The sequence below is a fragment of the Acipenser ruthenus genome, chromosome 2 (genome assembly GCF_902713425.1).
Source record: "Acipenser ruthenus chromosome 2, fAciRut3.2 maternal haplotype, whole genome shotgun sequence".
Taxonomy (NCBI): domain Eukaryota; kingdom Metazoa; phylum Chordata; class Actinopteri; order Acipenseriformes; family Acipenseridae; genus Acipenser; species Acipenser ruthenus.
The window spans coordinates 29,639,250-29,652,079 of NC_081190.1; the positions used below are offsets into that span (position 1 = coordinate 29,639,250).

At 39.8% G+C, this 12,830-nt stretch overlaps 1 long non-coding RNA gene across 1 annotated transcript; it reads right to left on the reverse strand.

Annotated features, from left to right (window-relative positions):
- Positions 1–317: 317 nt before the first annotated feature.
- On the reverse strand, positions 318–7,083 carry LOC131698905 (uncharacterized). Its single transcript, XR_009307899.1, has 6 exons — positions 6,520–7,083; positions 3,199–3,315; positions 2,997–3,082; positions 2,726–2,875; positions 1,593–1,871; positions 318–1,471 (listed from the first exon to the last, which is right to left on the reverse strand). It is a non-coding gene; the product is annotated as an uncharacterized LOC131698905 (long non-coding RNA).
- Between the last annotated feature and the right edge of the window lie 5,747 nt (positions 7,084–12,830).

Below are 12,830 nucleotides of genomic sequence, written 5' to 3' on the forward strand. Positions count from 1 at the left end.
CAGGGAGTAATTAGAGCCTCTTTACCAGTAACACTGGCCTAACACAACAGCAAGACAGCGCAACATTCAGGGAAGGACTGTATGAGTCATTCAACCTACCATCCTTACAGAGGTAATAACTCACCCTCAAACAGGCACATTCTTCAGCACACTGCTGGGAAGCAGGAACTATGAGCAAGAGCATAGTCTGTAAAAATGACATATTTTACTAACTAATGAATCAAAAATAAACCTGCAGATGTGAATCTATAGGTCTTATTTATTTTATCTTTGCTACTTGTTTTGAGCTTGAAATTACTTGTATTTATTATATACTATACAGGTTCGTCCATGCTGTGCATTACCAGCCATTCACGTAATGAATATCATTCTGAAACACTGTCCTTAATGCCTAGTAAAACCTGATGTGGTAGAAATTATTTCTAGAATTTAAAATAATAATTATCATTTATTTTTGTAAAATAATAGTTTCTGATTCATCTTTATTTTTATATAGAGCTTTACAAGGATAAAAACATGAATACATATTACAAAAAGTAACAATACGCAGTAAAAATTAACAGAATACAAACTAAAAAAAAAATCATTAAAACAGTAAAACAAGCAAGAAAGGGTAAGAAAACATTTAAAGATATATAAGCTAGAAGTGGAAAATTAGTTTTTAGTCTATTTTTAAAGGCAGCAGACACTGGGAGCTTTCCTTACAGGGCTAGGCAGGACATTTAATAATTTAGCTCAATGCTCTAGTACCTGTGTTGTTTTCTGAATTTTGGGAATATTAAGTAAGCAAGGCATCCTGTGATCGGAGTGAGCATTTAGGAACATATGGGGCTAGAAGATCATTTAAATAAGATGGAGCAAGGCCATTTAAAGCTTTATAGGTTAAGAGCAGCACCTTAATCTATCCTAAACTAGACAGGAAGCCAGTGCAAAGATGCTAATATGGGAGTAATGTGTTCTTGTCTTAGTCCCTGTTAAAACTCTAGCAGCAGTATTTTGTACAAGTTGCAGATGAGAAATAACATGACTACAAGTACCTGCACCACCTCCATCCGGACATCCTTGAAAGCAAGCACTTCCAAAGCCTCCCTATCCTCTTCAACTCCAGCCTCACTCAATAGCATACGGGACAAGGCATCAGCATTCTCATTAGCGCGGCCGGGATGATATTTCACCTGAAAGTGATAAACAGCTAAGTGTGTTGCCCAGCGCTGTTTCTTTCTTCCTAAGTGAGCCTTCTGCAGGTGTACAAGTGGATTGTTATCCGTGAAGACCGTAAACTGGGACCTGAAACAGGTACTCGTGGAATTTCTCGGTGATCGCCCACTTCAACGCCAATAACGCCAACGTAAAAGAACTATAGAGTCATTTCGCTCAGCTGCTTGAAGACTCCAGCTTGCACAGGCAATTACGTTTTCTTGGCCATCTTGCACTTGGGCTAAGACAGCCCCCAACCCCTGGTGACTGGCATCTGTATAAAGAACAAATAGAAGATTAAAGTCAGCAAATGCTAATACAGGGGCATTTACGAGTAACTGTATTACCTGTTGAAAAGCCAAGTCACATTCTTCCATCCATTTCAAAGCACTTACTGAAGCAGGTCTTCTACCGGATCCCTTGAGGGAGGTCCCGCCAAGCAGCTGATGTAAAGGCACAGTGATTTTGGAAAAGTCCTGAATAAATCATTGGTAATATCCCATGAAACCAAAGAAGGAGCGCAATTCTTTGAGAGCTGTGGGAGTCTTCCATTCCTGTACTGCTGGTGTCTTTTCTGGATCCGGAGAGACACCGTGTTCTGAAATCACATGACCTAAATTCTGTACTCGTTTCTGTAACAAGCAGCACTTGGCAAGCTTCAGTTTCATGCAATGCTGTTTAAGACAAAAAAACAAAATCCAAATGAGTTAGGCGAGCATCAAAGTCAACAGAATAAACAATAATGTCATCCAAATAAATAAGCAAGGACTCTAGATTCTGGTCTCCCAGATAACTCTCCGTAAGACGCTGGAAAGTTACCGGGGCGTTGGACAATGTGAAAGCCATGCGGTTGAACTCATATAAGCCCACTGGAGTTGAGAAAGCAGTCTTCACAGTTTTTTGAATTCATCCCGACCTGCCAGTACCCACTGGCCAAATCAAGAGTGGAGTACCAACTAGCTTTTTTCAGACTAATCTAGGATTCTTCGATTCTGGGCAGCAGGTAAGCATCCTTGCGAGTAACTTTATTCAGCTGTCGATAATCTACACAGAAACGTATGGTCCCATCCTTCTTCTGGACAAGGACAATCGGGGAAGCCTAAGGGCTAGTACTTTGTTTAATGACCTGTCCCTTCATCATCCCTCTCAGCAAGGACTTGACCTCTACATATATATTTGGTGGAATCCGGGCTAGCCTGACCGGTGGGGTGAACTGTCCCTGTCACCCATAGTCCTGGTCATGTTCCAAAAACACAGCCTTATGCTTCAGCAATAAGGCCTCCAGGTGCTGCCTCTGTCAGTCAAGTATCTCTACTCACTCCAAGTCTACAGCAGGGACTGTTTGCTCAATACTGCCCCCTTCCACTTCACTTACCCGCTGCAACCTCACCTCCACTGTCCTTCCTTGCTTAGGGCACAGGTCCAGGCCGTCATCATATACATCGCTTACGTCAATCAAGTGCAACACCTCCAGCTTTTGGTAACACTGCAAAAACACAGATGCTTTCCCTAAATTTCGAACACATACCTGCATCTTCCCGTTGCGAACAGCAACTAAGGTCCGAGCCACAAGAAGTCCCGTCCCCATGTCCATTGGCTCCACCAGGGTTTCATAACCTCTCCCTCCAGGGCCACTTCTCCGACAGCAATTAAGAAGTACCTCCTGCATCCCAGCAATCTTGACAGGCCGACAGGAGGTTTGTGGAAGATGGGGAAACATTTCTAGAATGGTTTACTGATTCCAGCTTCTGAATTTCTACACAGATCCCTTGTAACAAAGTATGAGACAGACCACTGACCTTTTCTTCCAAATCTTTAGTTAATTCCATTCTCAACTCAGACTTAAGATTTCATTGATCCTCTTCTCAGGGTCGATTCCTAGCACCTGCCAAAGTACAATATTATCTAGACATCTCTCATCACGGCCTCCTACTTAATTTTGGCAAAAGCGAGGTCATCAGTCACGGTCACTCGAGCCAAAAGCTCCCTTCGCAAGTTCACCTCTCTTATTCCAGAATATCCTCATGTCGTATGCTCCTCACTTCTCGGGCCATCATTTGTTGACAACGTTCTTGAAGGCGTAGTGCAAACCCCCAGACACTCACTTCAGCCTTCTGCCTGCAATTAAATAACAGGGTGCGAACAGAAGCAGAGGCACGATTCCCATACAGCTCATTTAACTTTATAAAGTCATCTTTAGCACAACTGCATTCCTTCTCTGGTAGGATTGCAATCTCCATCCAAGTGGAAACATATCCTTGTCCCAGAATTACTACCTTCACAAGCACCTTCTAACATTGTTGGGTTGTGAAAGAACAGCAATGTGACACCCTAAGCCTGATCCTGCCGACTACGCCAAGTTGTAACACCTGGCCAATTAGAGCTGTATAAAAAGTTATTGTAGCCAACTGCGCCAAATGGGGGCGACGTCAAACCCAGGAAAAATTACACCACAGGTCCATATTCAATCAGGTGGGGTCACAGTATTCTCTCAATAATAATAATAAAAAAAACAAGACAAGAACTTGCACAAAACAGATCAAACCCTGGCTTTATTTCAGCTGGAACAAGAAGGGTGGGTGGCTGGAGACGCAGCTCGGCTCAACCCACAGCGTAAACCCCAACACACAAAATAACTACAAAAAGGGTTAAATTGTGAAAACAGCATACTACTTAAATACCTAATATACATAAAATAATCCACACATAGAAATTGACCTACAAATAATAATGAAAATTCACACTTAACAGAGTAAACCAAAAAAAAGAATAAAGGTAAGTAAACTTGTGATAGATAACACTATGTAACACAATTTTTGTTCCTGGGTAGTAAGTGTTATTTCCTAATTGCTTATGCCTCAAAAGTATAGGAAATGGCTATTATTCCCCACAAACTTTGCTTTTGTGACCAGGACAGTGATATTTTGAAATTTACCTATTTCCAATGAGAAAACGGGCGAATTTGTGTCTTTTCGTTCACATAAAGTCAGAAAAAAACAACATATGAATCCAAATTAGCATGTATTTATACTAAAGTAATACAAAAATGACTACAAAAGATTTAGAAGTGAGTAGTTTTTCGAGATTTACGATTATACTGTAAATCACTTTCACGAATCAGCCTCCAAATGTAGTCTCCCATCATGTTCTCGTTATACTGTCCTTGGTAGCGGCGTTCAAAGTCCAGTATATCCTGGTGGAAGCGCTCGCCTTGCTCCTCCGAGTACGCTCCCATGTTCTCCTTGAATTTATCAAGATGAGCATCAAGGATATGGACTTTGAGGGACATCCTACAGCCCATTGTGCCGTAGTTCTTCACCAGAGTCTCAACCAGCTCCACATAGTTTTCGGCCTTGTGATTGCCCAGGAAGCCCCGAACCACTGCGACAAAGCTGTTCCAAGCCGCTTTCTTCTTACTAGTGAGCCTCTTGGGGAATTCATTGCACTCCAGGATCTTCTTTATCTGTGGTCTGACAAAGACACCGGCTTTGACCTTTGCCTCAGACAGCTTAGGGAAGAAGTCTTGAAGGTACTTGAAGGCTGCCGACTCCTTATCTAGAGCTCTGACAAATTGTTTCATAAGGCCCAATTTGATGTGCAGTGGTGGCATCAGCACCTTCCGCGGGTCCACCAGTGCCTCCCACTTGACGTTGTTCCTCCCCACAGAGAACTCGGTCCGCTGTGGCCAGTCCCGCCTGTGGTAGTGCGCCTTGGTGTCCCTGCTGTCCCAAAGGCAAAGATAGCAGGGAAACTTGGTAAAACCGCCTTGGAGACCCATCAGGAATGCCACCATTTTTAAGTCTCCCATGACCTATGAAAAATGCAGATATGTATCCACTTAGGCAGCTGGAACTAAACTGAACTGGTGGGCTTAAGGCCCCTGTATTTATACTACTATTTATATTACTGGAAAGTTCTAGAAGTTACTCCAAGTTTACTCAGCACTGAATCTATCTGGAATGTTCTGGAAAATAGGTAAATTTCAAAATATCACTGTCCTGGTCACAAAAGCAAAGTTTGTGGGGAATAATAGCCATTTTCTATACTTTTGAGGCATAAGCAATTAGGAAATAACACTTACTACCCAGGAACCAAAAAAAAAAAAAAATTGTTACACGGTGTAATGCCTGCTAACTATATAAAAGTTTAAAAACAATGCTTATTGTAAAAAGAGGTATGCATAGACTACAGCTACATTTTAATATGCATCCCAGGTCTGGGTATTGGTAAAAAGATTTAAACAAAGCAAAAACAAAGGTTTACAACAAGCTCACAATGGGGAGAAGCCTCCCCACATATGAAAAAAAAACAGACAGAGAGAGAGGAAGTGCAGATGACAGAGGCAGCAGACTTCAGTAGAGCGCATATACAGGAACCACACACAAGTGGGTCGGCTGCACTATAGTGAAAGAAGTTTCCACTTCCCAATTTACACCACACAAAAAGTAAATCACAACAAGAAACTTCACTGACAATTAAAGGGTACATATGGACCTTTTTATTTTATTGTGTTACATGTTCCCATGTGTTGCTACAACTGTTTACATAAGGTGTGTGTGTTTGTTTTTTTGTTTTTTTTTTAAATTTAGTAGTCGCCAATTAGTTTTTTGTTATTTTTTCTCCAATTTTGTAGTGTCCAATTATTTTTAGGCTCAGCTCACTGCTACCACCACTGCGCTGACTCGGGAGGGGCCAAGACAAACACACGCTTTTTTACACACTGCAGACTCACCATACAGCCACCCAGAGCTACAGTGTCAGAGGACAACACAGCCCTGGGCAGCTTATAGGCAAGTCCGCAGGCGCCCGGCCAGACCACAGGGGTTGCTGGTGCACGGTGAGCCGAGGACACCCTGGCTGACCTAACCCTCCCTCCCCCTGGGCGGCACTCGGCCAATTGTGCGCCACCCCCTGGGAGCTCCTGTCCCCGGTCAGAAAAGGAATAGCCTGGACTCGAACCGGCAACGTCCAGACTATAGTGCCTTTACTGGATGCGCCACAAATTGCATTCCCTGCCTCAAGATGGCTTCCCATGTACCCACATGGACCTCTCAGAACTACATTTCCCATCATCCTCCTGCTCACTTGTAAATCCATCTCAGTTACATATGTGAGCAGAAGGATGATGGGAAATGTAGAGAGGTCCATGCAGGTACATGGGAATGCAATTTAATAGTTTAAAAAAGTGGTCAAAATGTAAAAAAAAATAATAATTAAAACAATATACACACCTTATGTAAACAGTTGTAGCAACACATGGGAACATGTAACACAATAACATAAAAAGGTCCTTACGTACCCTTTAACTACACCTCTACTTACCCAAAAGCAAAAGAATGCATATTCTCACTTTCTTAACACAGACACTACAAGCTCTGCTTCAGCCCATCCTTGCTGTTCCTCTCTCTCTCAGACACGATTAAATAGGGGAGAAATAACAAGCAGATTAACTCTATTAATGATGATTAACAAGGACAAACAGGTACTTTCAAAAAGTAAAATGAACACAGCAGTACAATGTAAGAATTAAATAAAAAAAACAAACCAATACAGCAATTAACAAAACAGCGCACCTGGTTAAAATCAAGGGGAGCTAACTGAAGAGGCAAACCCCTGTAGCCACTGATTACTCCCATCAATTGCATTGGACTGGATTTCAGAAGTGTACCATTAAAGTGCTTCACATAATGACATTCTAACAACCCAATACTAAAGAGGCAATATAGATTTTACTTACGCCCTTGCAACAAATAAAATAAGCATCTGCTGGTTACACATGGACAAAGCCTTTGTTAGCAAGCCCTTCCAGCTTTGAACCACTCTCCTCCTGTCTTCCCTCTCTTCCAGCTTTATACTCTTGTTCACTGGTAATTTACACACTTAACTTGAAAATAAACTAATTACATTCCACTATACATGAAGCCTCATTGTTTCAGCACAGGTATTCCAACAGTGTTGTGTAACTGGCTTCTTTGTGAATGTTGCCAATTAGGACCTGTTGTTACAGGATGGAGAGTACAATTTTAACTGCTTTTCTGCCAGTGAAAACCCCATATATACAAATATTTACAACAGTTGTGTATGCAAAAACCTATATATATAGGCTTGCTTGTACATCCACACACTTTTTACATGGGACAGCGCTGGATTCCTGCTTTAGCACTATGTTCCATCACACTGAGCCTTGGGAATTGTTTTTGTTTTATTGTTGAATCACATATATGAATTAAACATATGAGCAGGTGTGTCTCAACCTCACTCTGACAATAGGCAGTGGCAGTTTTGTGCATGGTATTAAAGTAGGAAAAATAAAAACAAAGCACCTGCCTGGGAACTTTTATTTGGCTTTGGGGTTCTAGCAGATAACAACCACAGTAAGTGTCAAAATGTCCTTCAAACCTGCTTTTTATTATCTTTTAGTGAACATTTTAGCTCTAAATGGCAACACATGCTATTCAACTCAGATATAACATTTGAATATTTAGGTGTTAGAAAAAACAAATTTGTGTGCACAAGTACAATGTCAACCCCCATCTATTGAGCCTCCTGTTTTCTGTGAACCACTGATATCCCTATGACAACAGGCAACCCTATTCTACTCTACTATTTAAGCAGATTATTTTCATTGACCTTTATCCTGTGTAGCAGGACAGGGTCACAGCTGACAACAAAAGTATCACAGTCCAGTCAGCAACATTGAGTCTCAAATAGCCGATCGTAACTTAGGCTGTTACTAAGCAGCAATGACATGAGATCATGGCCCTGTGATTAACTTTCTAGCAAAACTCCATTGCACAGGGTGTCAGTCAAGGTTAATTTATATTGCACCACAGATCCATAGATTAGAGCCCGTGCCTTTAAATAAAAAAATGAGTAAATGCAGTTTACAGAGCTAACTGAATGTCTTTGTAAGTCTAGAAATGCTGTTCAGTCTTGGCTGTTACCCAAGGGCTTTCATTGTATTACATTTTCATATAAAACCACCACACAAGTTGGCATAATTATGATGACAAGGATTGGATGGGCATGAAGACTGAACTTGCCCAAGAGGGTGGTCCCGCTAGGTCTGGTATCAGGTATGGTTGCCTAGCATTTCGGAGAAACCTGTGTTATCCCTGATCTTGAAACCTCTAAAAGGCATACTTGTTCATTTACTCCAGTTCTCAATTAACTTATATTAGATTGTAGTTTGGCTACAGTCTTAAACAATTAACAAGTGTTTTTCTCCTTTCATATAGTAGTTACAGATTGGAATAAATGCTTTTAAGATATGTTAAATATGTGTGTGCGTGTGTGGTGCGGAGCAGGACGCTGATAACATAAGGCAATAACTTGGACAATATGCTTTCCCTGGGTGAATGGCCAAGCTATTGTGATACATTTAAACTGTGAACTGAGGAGACACAGTTAGAATTAGCAGATCTTAATTCATGATGGCACACATTTCCAGGCGTGATGCATAACATGTTATGACCATGTGGGCAATATTTGTGAAAGCTCCCACTACTAAGTAATGTAGAGTTGTGACAAAGAGGTGAACATGTTCTTAACAGGATATGAAATGCTTTATTGATACGTTCACATTTCAGTCACTTTTGATGAATCCTGAAACCTGAAGATAATACAGCTCTGAATGCTTGCAAGCCTGACAATCTGGTAAACTACATCTCCTGGGCAGAGCCCTCTTGTGCAGCAGATTAATACAAACACAACAGTTTGCTGACTAACAGAGTGGGCATGGTCTGCATGTACGCCATGTATGTGGAACAGGAACATTATGTGTAATGGTATGTGCCTGAATCATATCTAATCTGCTATTAACTTGACCTTCCCAGTATAAATAAATAAAATAAAATAAAATAAAAATAGCATGTAATCCTCTACACCTACAGCATATACAGTAAGCATATACAACTATTCAGGTGGATCTAAGTGACTTAATAAGGGGCATCATAGTGGATGCCCGTGCAGCCGGCTTGTCATAGTGGATGCCCGAGCTTGTCCATGAACCCATTTGTTGAAAACCACACTGCAAAGCAAAACTTTGGGTCATGACAGAGCATGCAAATCTTTTAGTTGAAAAGAAAGCACAGTAAACACATATATTTATTACGCACATTCATCTTATTATTTTATCTTTCCATGTATTTGTATTGGTCCGTAAAGCTCCCTGTCCTTAAATATACTTTGAATCTGTGGTGGATCCGGCGAGGTTTTATCAGTAGTTACCAGTACAAAATATTCAATCTATAGACACTGAGCATTATCTAACTGTTTAATATGAAATAAATATGTATTGTAGTGGCTACTTATTGAAAAGCAGCACTGTATATCCCACAACCGCATACTGAACTGCACAGGAACATGAGAAATGTCAACAATGTGTATAGAATGATGTCGGTCTTGTAATAGACTAATATCGCAAAAGCTGTATTGGATGTTAACAGTTTTTCCAAACTAACCCGCAAGATATCTCCACCACTCCTGGGGTGAGTTCAATAGCAGAGCGCTCTCTGGTGGCGCCCTGTATCATATATTAGCATTTACTGAACGGTCTGTTAGGAGAGAGCAGTTTCACAATACAGGAAATACATCGCTGTGTAGTAAAACAGTTGCTTTAGCGAGTTTTGCAAACAACACACAACATGGTAGTCCTTCAGTTCAAAAAGCAGACTTGACAATATGTTTGCCATTTCTACAGATGCAGATCTCTTTTTCCCCTTTGCCTCCACTTCAGCATCTTTAGTCAGCTCAGACATGAGCAATCAACCACATCTCCAACTCATCTGGACGTCTGGGGGCTATCAAGCATTGCATTTCTGGTTCACAATTTGTATCATAAATACATAACAACCTAGCTGAAAACTAAAATATTGCTATTTTAATCATTTAACTTTAAGTTATCGTTTGCTTTTCTGTTTGCGTTTGTCTTAAAAAAAATAAATACATAACTGGCCTTTTCTGGTCAAGTGGGAAATGCATATTTTATCACTAAAGGAAAGGGGTTTTTATATCAATATTTTAATTCTGCAAATATGCTTAAACATACATTTTAATAGAACAATACTGTCACATCATTAATAACATTAAAAAATAAAGACATTGAAATGTTCTAAACCAACTGGAAATTCATTGGTCAAGTCAAGTGGAAAGTTCAGAGCGGTTTATGAAATAATTGGGGCATTCCAGAGAAGCACAAGTTTGTGGTGTCTGGTGAAGTGCCATGGCCTGTTTGCAGGGGGGGAGGGATGGAGATGTGGTTAACAGAACAATGTATATACTGTGAAACAGGAAATTCTGGTTGAAATAGCTATGGTTTTCTGATGAACAAGAGTTTTTGCACTTCCAGAAACTGAATTTTGCCATGATTTATATGCATTGGCTTTTTAATTAATTGATGAAGGGGTTGTAAATAAATACATCATTATAAATGATGGCCTTAAAGAATTACTTCATCTAATAGCATACCATTATATAATCAGTTCTTTACCAGCAATGGGAGCGTAATGGAATTGGTCCTTGTAGCAGGGCGGTAGTTAGCCCTGCTTATTGATATGTGTTTGTTCGTTTTATTTTTAGAACAGGGTTTCCCCCTCCGCCCCTGTGTTAGTTTGTATTTGTTTTATGATTTATTTATTGCATTATAGGACGGCGAGGCGCCGTGTGTTATTATTTTTGTATTGTTTTATTTGTATTTATGTATTGTCGGCATAGCCGTGTTGTTGTTTTATATTTTGTTTAGCGTGGATGGGTAGTCCCATCCAGTTTAAAAAACTTGTGCAGAAGGTGAACCATCTCCCGAATTAATTACGGGATTAATTTTGTTGCTAATTGGGAGATGGTTCACCTTAATAAAAGCCTGCAGCTCTCGGCACTGGTGGTGGGTGTTGTAGGAGTGAAGAGAGCGAGAGCGGAGCGATCGTATGGAAACGAAACTAAATTAAATTATAACATACAGGAACAGTGACAACGACTGCCCAGCCTGACCTGTATGGTTTATTTATTATTTATTGTTGATTTTGTGTTCGAGATTTGTTTTTGTTTACACTCTTATTTTGCTCTGTGAGCGCCAGTGTTTTTGTTTAAATATTTTATTTATTTTTGCTGAATAAAAACGGCACAGCCGATTCTTTCTTTTGAACTGCAGTATTGGTGTCAGTTTGTTTTCGTGCCTGATTCTGCCGTGACATCACCACTCAGCCACCCTGTCACAGTCCTCTTATGGTAGCACACTGGTAATGACATGGTACTGTGGTATTGCAATGCATTGCGAGTGTGTATTGGTTTATAACATTCTGATATCATTGATGTGTTAAAATATGTAAATGTTATTTGTTAAGATATCTCGTTATTTCTAGCAAAGCAGGTTCTGATTCAGCTGGAGTTCAACAAACAGTGCAACTTAAGATTTGAAGTTTTGATTCACTCACAACAATTCTAAATGCAGATCGAATGAATGCATGACATGGGTGTGGCACACCACACAATGAAAAACACGATTTATTGCACATAAGTTTATTACAAAGAAAATAACCTCATGTATCCAACATTTGGTAAGGCACTCTCAAAGGCTTACTGATAATTGATTTAGAGCTATGCTTTCAACAATAGCATTTTAACTGTTATGAACCTACTGCAAACATGCTTTATTAGACAATCAGGTTCTGATGAAGTAATATTTAAATTATCTTTTTTTTGTTGTCACAAATAATTCAAAATTCAAAACATAAAAAAGTCATACCATATATATATATATATATATATATATATATATATTGTAACACAGCAGGGAGGGGGTTAATATCCTCCCTGCAGAAAACATGTACGTATGCACATTTTGTTAATTCGCTTATTGTTTAATTGTTTTTCTGTTAATTGTTTTATTATTTAATTATCCCCTGCACCTGGTGATCATTGTAAATCAGAGCCAGGTGCAGGGTATTTAAAGAGAGCAGCCAGTCTGTTCTAGGCTGCTAAGGAGAAGGAGACAGAAAGGAGTGCTCTGCTTCCTGGCAGTCGTGAGGTACAAAAGTATGCTGCATTAAACCTGTATGGTTTTTGTTTAAGGTGTTTGGCAGGTAAACGGTTTAGCCGTCCTGCGAGTGAGTCAGGGACCTGCCTGTCTAGTTAGTGCTCGTAAAGAGCTAAGTGTTTGTTTTGTTTATTTTGGTTTTTGTGACTATTAAAAAAATAGCGCAACAGTGCTTTTAAAAATCAAGTTTTGTGTGTGGCTGGGTCATTTAAAGTGCTGAAAAAGAACCCGAAGGACTAAAACCCTTCACTAATATATATATATATATATATATATATATATATATATATATATATATATATATATACACACACATACATATAGAAAACAGAAAATACTGATTAGAGGAGAAACCTCAAAATGGAGTGAGGTAACCAGTGGTGTACCACAGGGATCAGTATTAGGTCCTCTGCTATTCCTAATCTACATTAATGATTTAGATTCTGGTATAGTAAGTAAACTCGTTAAATTTGCAGACGACACAAAAATAGGAGGGGTGGCAAACACTGTTGAAGCAGCAAAGGTCATTCAAAATGATCGAGACATCATTCAGAATTGGGCAGACACATGGCAAATGAAATTTAATAGAGAAAAGTGTAAA